The following is an 11,180-nucleotide window of genomic DNA, read 5'->3' as shown; positions in this document are numbered from 1 at the left end:
GAGAACAGCCAAGCTCCATCCTTTTTGGAACCCCCCTTCAGGTAGTTGAAGGCTGTTATCAAATCCTCCCTCACTTTTCTCTTCTGCAGACTAAATAAGCCCAGTTCCCTCAGCCTCTCCTCGTAAGTCATGTGCCCCAGCCCCCTAATCATTTTTGTTGCCTGCCGCTGGACTCTTTCCAATTTGTCCACATCCTTTTTGTATTGGAGGGGCCAACACTGGATGCAGTACTCCAGATGTGGCCTCACCAGTGCTGAATAGAGGGGAATAATCACTTCCCCCGATCTGCTGGCAGTGCTCCTACTAATGCAGCCCAATATGCCATTAACCTTCTTAGCAACAAGGGCACACTGTTGACTTATATCCAGCTTCTTGTCCCCAGGTCCTTTTCGGCAGAACTACTGCTTAGCCAGTCCATCTCCAGCTTGTAGTGGTGCATGGGATCATTCCGTCCTAAGTGCAAGACTCTGCAGTTGTCCTTGTTGAACCTCATCAGATTTCTTTTGGCCCAGTCTTCCAGTTTGTCTAGGTCACTCTGGACCCTATCCCTACGTTCCAGCTTATCTTTCTCTGCCCCAGTTTAGTGTAATAGACAAACTTGCTTAGGGTCAAATTATTGCTGAAGATCAAATTATTACACTAGTTGGGTTATTACAGTGTGGGGGAGGAAACCCTGCAAATTTAGACTCACAGTTTCCCTAGAATTATTCCATTGGGCCTGAGTTTGACCTCTTATTAAGGGTTCCACTTCCTAAACTCACAGATCCCCTGAGCTCTGCAGATGGCCCATCTGTCCAGAGGCCTTGTACTTCTGCACTACAGTTGGTGCACACTTGGACTAGTGGACCTGGTTTCCAAACTGTGCTGGGGACCACCAGTATGTTAATACCGACAGGGACAGCACTAATTTACCCACAAACATGAGTTTCTGGGGTCTGTGGTGCCCCCTCTAAAGCCCTAGTCAGCCTCTGCACAGCTGCAGATCCTGACCACTGAAGAGCTCCCCTCAGAAAGGAGGGAAATGATGCCACAGATGTAATACTCTCAATCTCTCTGTGTCTCTCTGCCAAGCTCAACCTTCCCCTCCTACAGAGCAAATAGGCCCTTTGATTAAAAAACAACAAAAAAACAACAAAGGTCTATCTACAGAGTCCTTTTCTTAGTGTTCTTGGACTTCAAATGAACTCAGTTATTCCAGTTGCTGTCAAGAATGAACCAACTGGAAATAAAAGTAGAGGTCAAATGTTCAGAATTTCACGAGTATTGAAAGCAATGCCAAAGTCTTTAAAAAAAGGAAAATTCACATCTCAGACAGAGCAGATAGTGTTGTGGTTGAAGCACTGGACTGGGACCCGGGAGTTCTGCGTTCTATTTCTGTGCGACCTTGGGCTCTCACTCTTTCTCTGTCTGAATTCCTCATCTGTAAAGAAGTGGGCGTAATAATACTTTCCTACCTCAAATGGGCATTAGGAGGACAAATCTATTAAGGATTATGAGGTGCTCAGATACCATAGTGATGAGTGCCATACAAAAGCCTATATATGAATAAAAATAATCTACTGCCCTTATGCACCTGTGACAAGACCCAAAGCAAGAAAGCGAGTTTTCCAGAAAGAGTTCAGGCTAAGGTGGCAGTTGCAAGACCTTTCTGCCTGATTTATTTTGATGCTGGAGTTTCTGAACTTGACTAATTTGTGTCTTGTATAATCATGGTATCATTCTGAACCGTAAGATTGCAAGTTTCCTTACAACAGAAGTTAATTTACTTCAGTAAGTCCTGTCTTTGCGTAAAGATTCCAAATAACAAAATGGACAATTCTATTCTTGTTAGTGACTTTATCCCTTTTAAACGACTTTGTCAAATCTCAGGGCAAAAAATGTAACTGAAATAACTTCAGCACCGACTTCCCCTTCCCCACCCCTGTGAATTTGACTGCCTGTCTGTTAAAAACTAAGGCAGAGGTTTGAGCCCCAGTTCTAGAGCAAGTAACAAGGGAGGCAGTTTGTGACACTGCTAGCCTGGGGTTACTGATTGCCTAACCTGTACCATGGGACTTGCGGCATCTAGGGAATAGCAAAGCGTAGGAATGCTCTGGCCGCCAGCCTGCTGTGACATCTCTAGAACACATTCTGTGCTGTGTGTAGGGTGAGGAGACAGCAAGTGTGAAAAAATCAGGACAGAGTGTGGAGTAATAGGCACCTATATAAAACAAGCCCCAGTATTGGGACTGTCCCTATAAAATCGGGACATCTGGTCACCGTATCTGTGTGTGGTGTTTCAAATGCACCACACGTTACATCATGGACCCCTAGGTCCCCATCTCTTTCCTCCACAGCCCAACCTCATGCTCCCTGCTGTCCAGCCTGCCTTCCTAGCTAGCTCCCCACGGTCTCTGTGAGGACAGTATGGTAAATCGGGGCAGGCTGGCAACGCTGGAAAATGGAAATGGCTGATGGGTATAAAAAATGCCATTGTCTAATCTTGGTGTAGCTTGAACGGGTTATTATGAGTAAGGGGAATAATTCTCTCTGTGCATTTAGTTTTTAAATGTCAGAAGTGGCCTGTGCTTGAGATATTATTGGAATACGTGTGTTTGTACAGATAGTGGTTGTTTAGTGAGAGGAACCCAAAGAAAAGCAAAATTATCAGGACAAAAGTGCAATCAGGGAATATTTTAAAATATTGCCTCTGCAAAAGTGAGAAAATACTTTCATTTAAAAATTACATGAAAAATACAATTCCATGAAGAGTTATTGTGCCAAATATTAAAATCAGTCATTAAACAGAGGGATTCTAATTCTGCTTTGTATACAAATCCCAAAGGCCTCCATAATGCATATGCCCATATATGTACATATATTATTTCTATATACCTCTAAAATCATTGTTTATAAAAATTATTCAGTAAACATACTGCCTGGAATAAATTCTTCTTAAAGTGGTTAAAAAAAAATCTATAGCCTTATCTACACTAGGAAAAACACCCATAGCTGACAATGGGACCAGCAATTGGTTCAGCCCAACCTTTAACAGTGTATTAAAATCAACTCACTTTAAATCTGTTTTATCCATGGTTTTCTTGTTCTACACTTCTGATTAGACCATGTTTAGCACCTGTCCACCTGACCCACTGCTGACATCCACTGTCAGCAACGGGTAATTATCCAAGCTAGACAAAACTTATGTGAAAGTTTTAATTCTGAACATCTTAAAGATCTGTAGGAAATAATCTTTTCACAAAATACACTGGAAACATGCTGCTTTTCCTGTGAAAGAGTAAAATATTACAAACAGAAGAGTAAAAAAGTGCACCACCGTAACCCGCTATCTCAGCTGACTGATATTATCCTAACCGAGCCAAATCAAGAAAATATATTAATTAGTTAAAAAGCCTTTTGAAATTCAATGGGCTATTATTTATTTATATATTTGGTATGCAGTGTTTTTCGTGGTCAGATCAACACTTTAGTTTAAATCATTTATGTTGCAGCCTAATAAATACACTAATCCCATAACATTCTATGCACAATGTTCTGTACTTTGAATTTTAAACACTTAAAGAACAGTGCATGAAAGATCCTCAATTTGGGCTTGTAAAAATAGTCACATTTGAGAATATTTTTAGGTGTAGATGTGAGCACAACTGGGAAAGTTTTGGTTCTAAAAATAAAAAACAAATTATTCTAGATTTAAACTGGTGTTAAGTGAAAGGAGAATCAAATCAAGAGTTTTCAGTGGGTTAAGTCTCACAGCATTAAACATGTTTACATTTTATTAATATTAAAAATAATATTAGTATGCAAGAACAAACTCATTCACACAAATAGGAAAATTATCTTCCCAGAGAGAATGATGTGTAATTGCTACAATTTCCTGCCATGGAATCTAATGGTGCCTTCATTTTACAGTGACAGTATTTGATAAATGTTTCTTTGTTACGGAGAGCCCACTTTGTTTACATAAACTTCCACTTATATTTCCATTTTCCTTTTAAGGGGCAACCTATTCATTTTAACTTCCTACACATGAAAAATGCTAGCTGCTAGATTAGCAAATTGTACCTTAGGTACACAGGTGCCTTTTGTTAATTTATGACTGTCTCCTACTCCACCTCTTTTTCTCACTTACTTCTTTTTTACTTTTCTTTACTCATAAGAAACACCTGGCAAATTTGACTGTCTCATCCCAGCAAACTTGCTTGAGCCCTTGGCTACACTTGCAAGTTGCAGCGCTGGTGAGGGGGTTACAGCGCTGCAACTTACTCGGTGTCCACAAGAGAGAGATTGCCAGTAGGGACCGGCGGAACTCCACGAGCTGGAACAAGAACCCTCCCCTCCCAGGTGACCCGGAGCAGCGAGATCTCGGGGAGTTAAAATTCTGTGAAATGCAGGGATACACAGTGCTTACTTTCTTCCTGTAGCTGCTCCTTGCTTTCCAACCAAGTCACCGAAGCCATGGATTCAGTCCACAGCAAGCCCCCCTTCCCGGTGAGCCGGTATGCAATATGGAGACCAAAAAGTGGGTGTAGGGTTCAGTGCTATTTCCCTGTAGCTGCGTTTGCTTTCCCCAAGTCACAAAAGCCCATGATTCAAAAAAGGTGAGCGGTGTGCAAATGGCTCTGAAAACTGCTGTGGCAGATGTGGGTGTAGGTTCAGTGCTATTTCCCTGTAGCGCTCTTGCAAACCCAAGTCTACAAGGAACCATTGATCCCAGAGTCATTGCACCCACCCCTACCCAGGTGACGCGTAGGGTGAAACTCACCTTTCTCTCTGCAGCTGGGCGCTGTCGTGCTATGCTCGCAATGTGTAAAATGATGCTATAAAGAAATAGTCTAAAAACATATTCAGGCCTCTTGTAGTAAATAGTTTCTTCTAACTTTTTAAAGACCTTAAGATGGCTCCATCAGCGCAGATCTCTTCTGAAAACTACAGATACTTAAGAAAAAAAACGGAATGAAAAGGGTCGTGAAAAGCATTGAATCTGATTTCCACAGATATATAAAGAGTGTAAGCGGAAGGAAAGGATCAGGAAAAGGTATCTGCCTAAGAAGTCAAAGAATGGAATTGGACCCAGAGATGAGCACAGAGCTGGCTTGCTAAGCATCCTGGTACGCCACAAGCACCTCATGGTCATGCAGCCTCCATTGCTAGCCATGACGCAGCTAACTGTGTCCTTCCGCTCCCCTATCAAAAAACTAACATTGGCCCAACTTCAACTCAAAAACCCTTCTCCAGCATCCGGTTCTACCACAACCAGCTGCCCCCAACACCCATAAACGTAACACTAACAGCCCTGAGAACTACACTTACCACTATGCACTCAACCCCCATCACCATGCACATATTAAACCAACAAGAGGACTGCACACTCAGAAGGACATATTCAAAACTCTGACTTTACTGCTTCATCAACCACCCCTGCCCGTTTTATGTACGTATTTTAAAAAAGGATTTCTTGTCTTTTAAACCCGTTGTTTTATATTACAGAAGGAGTGTAACATACTGTATCCCAATGAAAAATAGGCACTGGCAAATCTGCAGACCACTGCACTGTAACTGCTGTGAAGGCACCCAACATTACTGTTGCTTCAGCTCAAATTGTCCTTTACAGCAATCCCTAATCCTTGGAAGCACTGTGCTTGGCGCTCTCTAGTAGCCATGCTCCTGGCTGCTGCAAATCAGCCCTATCAGGCGTTGAACCTCGAGGCCCAATCTTCACTAGAAGTTTCAACCCTCCTTCACAAATATAGGGAGATACAGCACGTTATAACGCTGGGATGCTGCTGTTCCCCCACGCTACTTCCCGTAGAGACTTCTCCATGCTCCTCTTAAACGGCCAAAAGCACCTCCACAGTCCATTCTGCACCGGGCTCAGCCTGTAGTTGAACCGGTCCTGCCTCTGTCAAGGCTTCCTGTATACGGTTTCAATGAGCCAAGGCATAACGGGTAAGCGGGGTCTCCAAGGATCCACAATGGCATTTCGACGTCCCCCAATGTGACTTCGCCTGTCTGGGAAAAAAGTCGTGCCTGCAGTTCCTGTAATCAGTTGCCTACTGTTCCACAAGATGCGTGAACGATCGCACCTTTCCAGCATCCTGTGTAAATGTCAGCTGAAATGCCCACGGTGATCCACCAAAGCGCCTGGAGACCATAGAGAAACCCTCCGATTAACGTACTCGATGCAAGTGGGGTGGTGCGCAGATAGGAATTGCGTCCCACTTATTGCCACCTCCCACCAGTAGGTGAAACCCATTGTGCAACAGCCATCCACAATTCTGCACATCCCCGCAGAGTCACAACTTCTTAGAAGCAGATGCGAATTAATGGCCCGCGAAACTTCATCACCAACTATCCAAACGGTCCGAACTTTCTCCACCCAACTGGTTGCGACCAGATCGGTACCTTCGATGCCAGCTTCAGACTGCAAACGCACAACCGCTTCTCCAACTGACAGGGCACGCTCCAGTCTCGTGTGCCTTGCCGCTGCAGGCTTGGGGGAGCTCAAGCGACACAGTCCCAGGAAAGTGGCTTTTCTCATCCTAAAAGTTTCTGCAGTCACTGATTGTCCATGCCCAGTACTTGCATGATGATGTGATCCCGACACTCAGTGCTTTTTCCCGAGCCCAAAGCGTGCGTTCCACGGTGCTGACAGTCCCGTTACTGCGCCACAGCATAGTGTCAGGCACATCACCGAATCTATTTTCCATCATCTGAGCTCTCCTCACTTCACTTGGAGCATAAGGAATAGCTCACTGCCAGACGTATGCTGCGGCAACATTCATCAGAAAGTCTCAGCAAGCTCGGGCTTCCATTTCTTACTGAATCAAGCGCGCAGACCTCACAATGGCACCTAAACGGCTGAAAAGGGAAGCGATGCACCACGGGTCGTTGAACAGGAAGCGATGACCTCCACCTTCCGTCCCCTCCACAACCACAGCGCCAAAATGGGACCGAAGGTGCGCTGTGGATAGCTGCCACAATCACCACTTCAACAACAGCGCTGCAAAATGCTCGCAAGGTGTGACACACTGCAGCGCTGGTCGCTGTCAGAGTGGGACACACTGCAGCGCTGGCCTAACACAGCTATAGACCAACAGACCACAGCTGTAACTACCAGCGCTGCAAAAATGTAAGTGTAGCCATACCCTGAGTGTAGCATACTTATATCTGTACTGATTTCAGTTAAAATTAATCATTAAAGCCTTGATCCTGCAAACATTTACATGTCTGAGTAATGTTAAGCACACGACTAGTCCCGTTCACTCACATGCGTAAAGTTACTTAGGTAGTCACATGGGATTATTCACATATGTAGGTGTTTTCAGGATTAGGGCCAAAATAGTCTCCAAAAGTTGGATGGTTTACTTTGAGAAGACACAGAATTATCACATAGAATTATTTATCAAAACTAAACTAGGGTTCATCCTATAAGCCCTAAAACAGCCATTGCTCCTCCCTTATAGTCATGTCCATTTCAGTTCTGACAGTCCAACAATGCTGCAGGCACTCTCCTCTGACAGACTTGAAGTGCAAGACTGCATGCAAAATGATGATGTTGTTTTCAGCTTCTAATTAGCACTATTAGCAAGTGAATCCAGAACAAAAGTCAACTGTTTTCTCTACACTGTCTTAATGATGGCAAGTGCCATTTACTAGTGAAGGGAGAAAACTCTATTTGCATACAACTGTCTTCCCTTATAAACAACATAGCAGTCTAGACCTGTTTCTCTGGAAAAGTTATATAAATTCCAGAGAAGGAGGAAGGATAAACACTCTCGTCTGCACATATTGTGCCAAATCCTGGTCTCATTAAAGTAAATCTGAATTTTGACATCAACTTCAATTGGGTCAGGGCTTGAACCGCTGATTATTTACTTGTTTTCCTAAAATGTAAGCAGCTGATCTGTTTCCTAAGTGCTGTTTCACAATTTTGACCTTTTAAAATTTCTGCTGTGTTAGTGCATATTTAAGAATAAGTTAATGGGCTGATGCCTGATTTTACTAGAGTCCATAGCAAAACTCCCACTGACTTCTAGTTGACCAGGATGTGACTCTGTGCATAGCAGGCCCACTCCAACTCCTTCTGAAACAAACAACAGGATTCCCACTGAGCTGGATGAGGCCCAGAGGGTCCACAACAATTGGCACAACCATATTACTGAAAACACTTTTCCAGAGCTGACCTTGAAAAAATGTTTCAGGACTTGAGAACTGCTGGCATGGATAGTTCCTAACAAACTACTCCCCTAAGCTCCGATTTAAGTGTCTACTGAGTCAGCTTTAGCCATCTATGTGCAAAAGACTTCACAGCTGTACAATTTATAGATGCAATAACATGTAATATACAGATATTCTATTTAGATAAATTACTCAGATCATCCACAACCATAAAAAACACTTTTCTACAGTGCTGGAAGTCACACTGAAGCTAAAGACACTAAAGAGGGAAAACGTTCGTCTCAATCCAATATTCTGATTCTGGACACAGATCGGTTCTAGTAACACAAGATACGTGATTTTCTTTAAAATTCTTCAGCACCAATTAGGACAACTGAGAACATAACGAACACTAAACGTAATTAAATACTAATCCACATACCTCTATTTTTAAGTCTTCCAACAGCCATTGATTCTTTTAAATGAGATTTAATGTAAGTGCATGAAAATCCATTGCATGAAAATATAACAACTACCGTATGAACCTTGTCTCACAATAGAGAACAGAAAATCTGCTTGGTTTAAAGTGCCTGCTGTTGCCTGGGTATTAAGGGCCAGTCCTGCATGGCGCTGAGTGCGTTCCACTCCCACTGCTTGTGAAAGGCACTTGGCACATCACAGGAACACTCAGTACCTTTTCAGATCGAGCTCCAAGTTAATATATAACGAATGGTTCCAACCAGTGTGTGAAATCACCAAGTTAAACATATACTTACAAAACTGAAGCAAGAGAAGAAATCAACATAATTTATACTGGTGTTTCATTAAAGGCTCCTTTGTTTAAAACATTCTTATATGTAACATTCATGTTCATTTGCTCATACTGAAACAAGAGTTTATGGGACTGGCTTATTGTGTCAAATATAAAATTAATACATGGAGGAAGAACAATACAATATAAGAAGCTAATAACCACAGATGTCTAGTTAAATATTGTGCAGGTTATGAGATGTTTACAATGGACAGGAGTTCATCATGCGTAAATTGCACTTGACAATATCGACAAAATGGCAAACCAAGAGGAACACAGGCCAAACACCCATCTGAATAGAATTTAAATAGGAACAAGCATTAAAGATAGACCATACCATTTATTTCTACTATTTGCACCTGCAAAAATAATGACTGTGTGCAACAAGATTAATTACTGTAGTAGGTGAGTGAAAGGGAAACCGACAAAAATAAAACTTTGGGGCTTAATTATAACTCTGAAGGGTGCAAAACACTATCGGAGGGGGAATGAGTGGATAGAGCAGCTTTCAGAAACCACAAGTATAGCACTATATCAAGACGTAAGATAGACAGGCACCTCTCAGGCCTGGTCTACACTACTGGGTTAGAGGGACACAAGCTGCCTTGCATGAAGCTAGCTGTAGAAACTTGTTATTGACTTTCAGGAGCCATCCTATAATGTTACACACTGACACAAGCACTCCTGCGAGCACACACACAAGCAATTGAATCACTGCTGTGGCTGTGTGCCCATGTAAGTTAGGTCAACATAATATTGTAGTATAGACATGGCCTCAGGGAAGAGGCCATGCTTTGGGCAATTTGCATTACAGACAGGCAAGAGCTCCACTACTTCATGCTCTTCAGTGCTAGAAGCAAATTTACAATTGCCTATGTGGCTTCACTGGGGTAGGAGAAGTACAATTTTGCCATTTATCTGCAGAGACAGGGGCAGCAGAAGCTTCCTAATGGGGTGGGGGAAGCTGGTGGTGGCTATGGATCAGATCCAAAGTCCACTGAAGTCAATGGGAATATTTCCTTTGACTTTACTGAGCTTTGCGCAAGTCCCGTATTACAGGGCTCCATCGGATGTAAAAGTTGTTATATCGTTAAAGGACAGCCAAAAAGTAACTACATTTTTCTTTGCTTCAAATCAGTCACCAGAGTCCTCATTTCCTGTGCTGCCATGTAAATGTATATTTGAGATGATGCTGTGGTGAAGCAGCAGACTTTGTTCTGTGGTTTGGCACTTCATGAGAAACTGAAATTTAGGTACAACTGTAAAGTAAAAGGTCAATTCCCAGGCAAGTCACAGGTACAAAGTGTAACTAGGCCTTTTAGCATCTGGGGCGAGCAAACATATTTGAGCCCCTTACCAGTTTTTTTCATCTTTTTTTTTGCTCTATTTCTCCACCCCCAGCAGCTTTGCACCCTGGGCGGCTTCCCCACTTCCCCCCCTGGTTACAGTCCTTCACAGGTATGAGGAAGGGAAGCAGGAGCCAGAACCAGAAGGCCAAAAATAAAATAAAATATCAGCATTCAAACCCACAAAGAAACTTATCTGACAAATCTCTTGGAGATTTCTTGTCTTAATCTGAGGCTCAGGAAATCAAGCGTTGGTGTAGAAGACATTCTGAAGTTTTAAAGCTGCAGAACGCCTCGCTTCCTGGGCAGATTTACAGCAGAATCCTTCTTAACACCTCAGTAAGCAGAATAATCTTGATTTTATTCTATAGTACATTGAGGGGAAAGACAACATAACATTTTGCATTTCTATTACACCTGTCAGCTCAGGATCTCAAAGCACTTTACAGACATTAATGAATTTAGGCCTACAACTGACATGTGAGTTAAAGCCTTATCATACCAATTATACAGATGGGGAAAGTCAGACACATTGATTAAAACCCAAATTTTCAAAAGTGGCCTCTACTTTTGGATGTTTCAGATTCTGGGTTGCCAACCTCAGACCCTAAGACACCAACATTTGAGGCACCTAAAATGAGTGGCCAATTTTGAATATTTTGGCTTTAGTGACTTGTCCAAGATCCTAGAACAAGTCAGTGGCAAAATAAGGGGATCCATTACTCTTACCTTCCTGCTGAAAATGCATGGCTCCATTCTCGTGATTTATTCTGATTTGACAGCTCAGTCCCTTTCAAGTTAGAGCCAAAAGGCAGTAGCAATGATTCATTTAAAACTGAGTCAACATAGGCGAACTAAGGGGAAGA

The 11,180-nt window shown here is 42.7% G+C and overlaps 1 protein-coding gene across 5 annotated transcripts in view; it reads right to left on the bottom strand.

Moving 5' to 3' along the window:
• Positions 1–11,180, bottom strand: part of SPATA13 (spermatogenesis associated 13) — a 134,048-nt gene that overhangs the window by 101,177 nt on the left and 21,691 nt on the right. Inside the window, exon 1 of one of the 5 annotated variants that reach the window (XM_032770975.2) lies at positions 8,600–8,699. The exons of the other annotated variants lie outside the window; for them this stretch is intronic. The gene's annotated coding sequence lies outside the window, so the exon portion shown is untranslated. Of the gene's footprint in view, positions 1–8,599; positions 8,700–11,180 lie in introns of those variants that run through there. 5 annotated transcript variants of the gene reach the window in all.

This window comes from Chelonoidis abingdonii, chromosome 1, assembly GCF_003597395.2.
Source record: "Chelonoidis abingdonii isolate Lonesome George chromosome 1, CheloAbing_2.0, whole genome shotgun sequence".
In the NCBI taxonomy this organism is placed as follows: Eukaryota; Metazoa; Chordata; order Testudines; family Testudinidae; genus Chelonoidis; species Chelonoidis abingdonii.
Note: the sequence above shows the minus strand (reverse complement) of the source record. Positions and strands in the feature narration are given on the sequence as shown.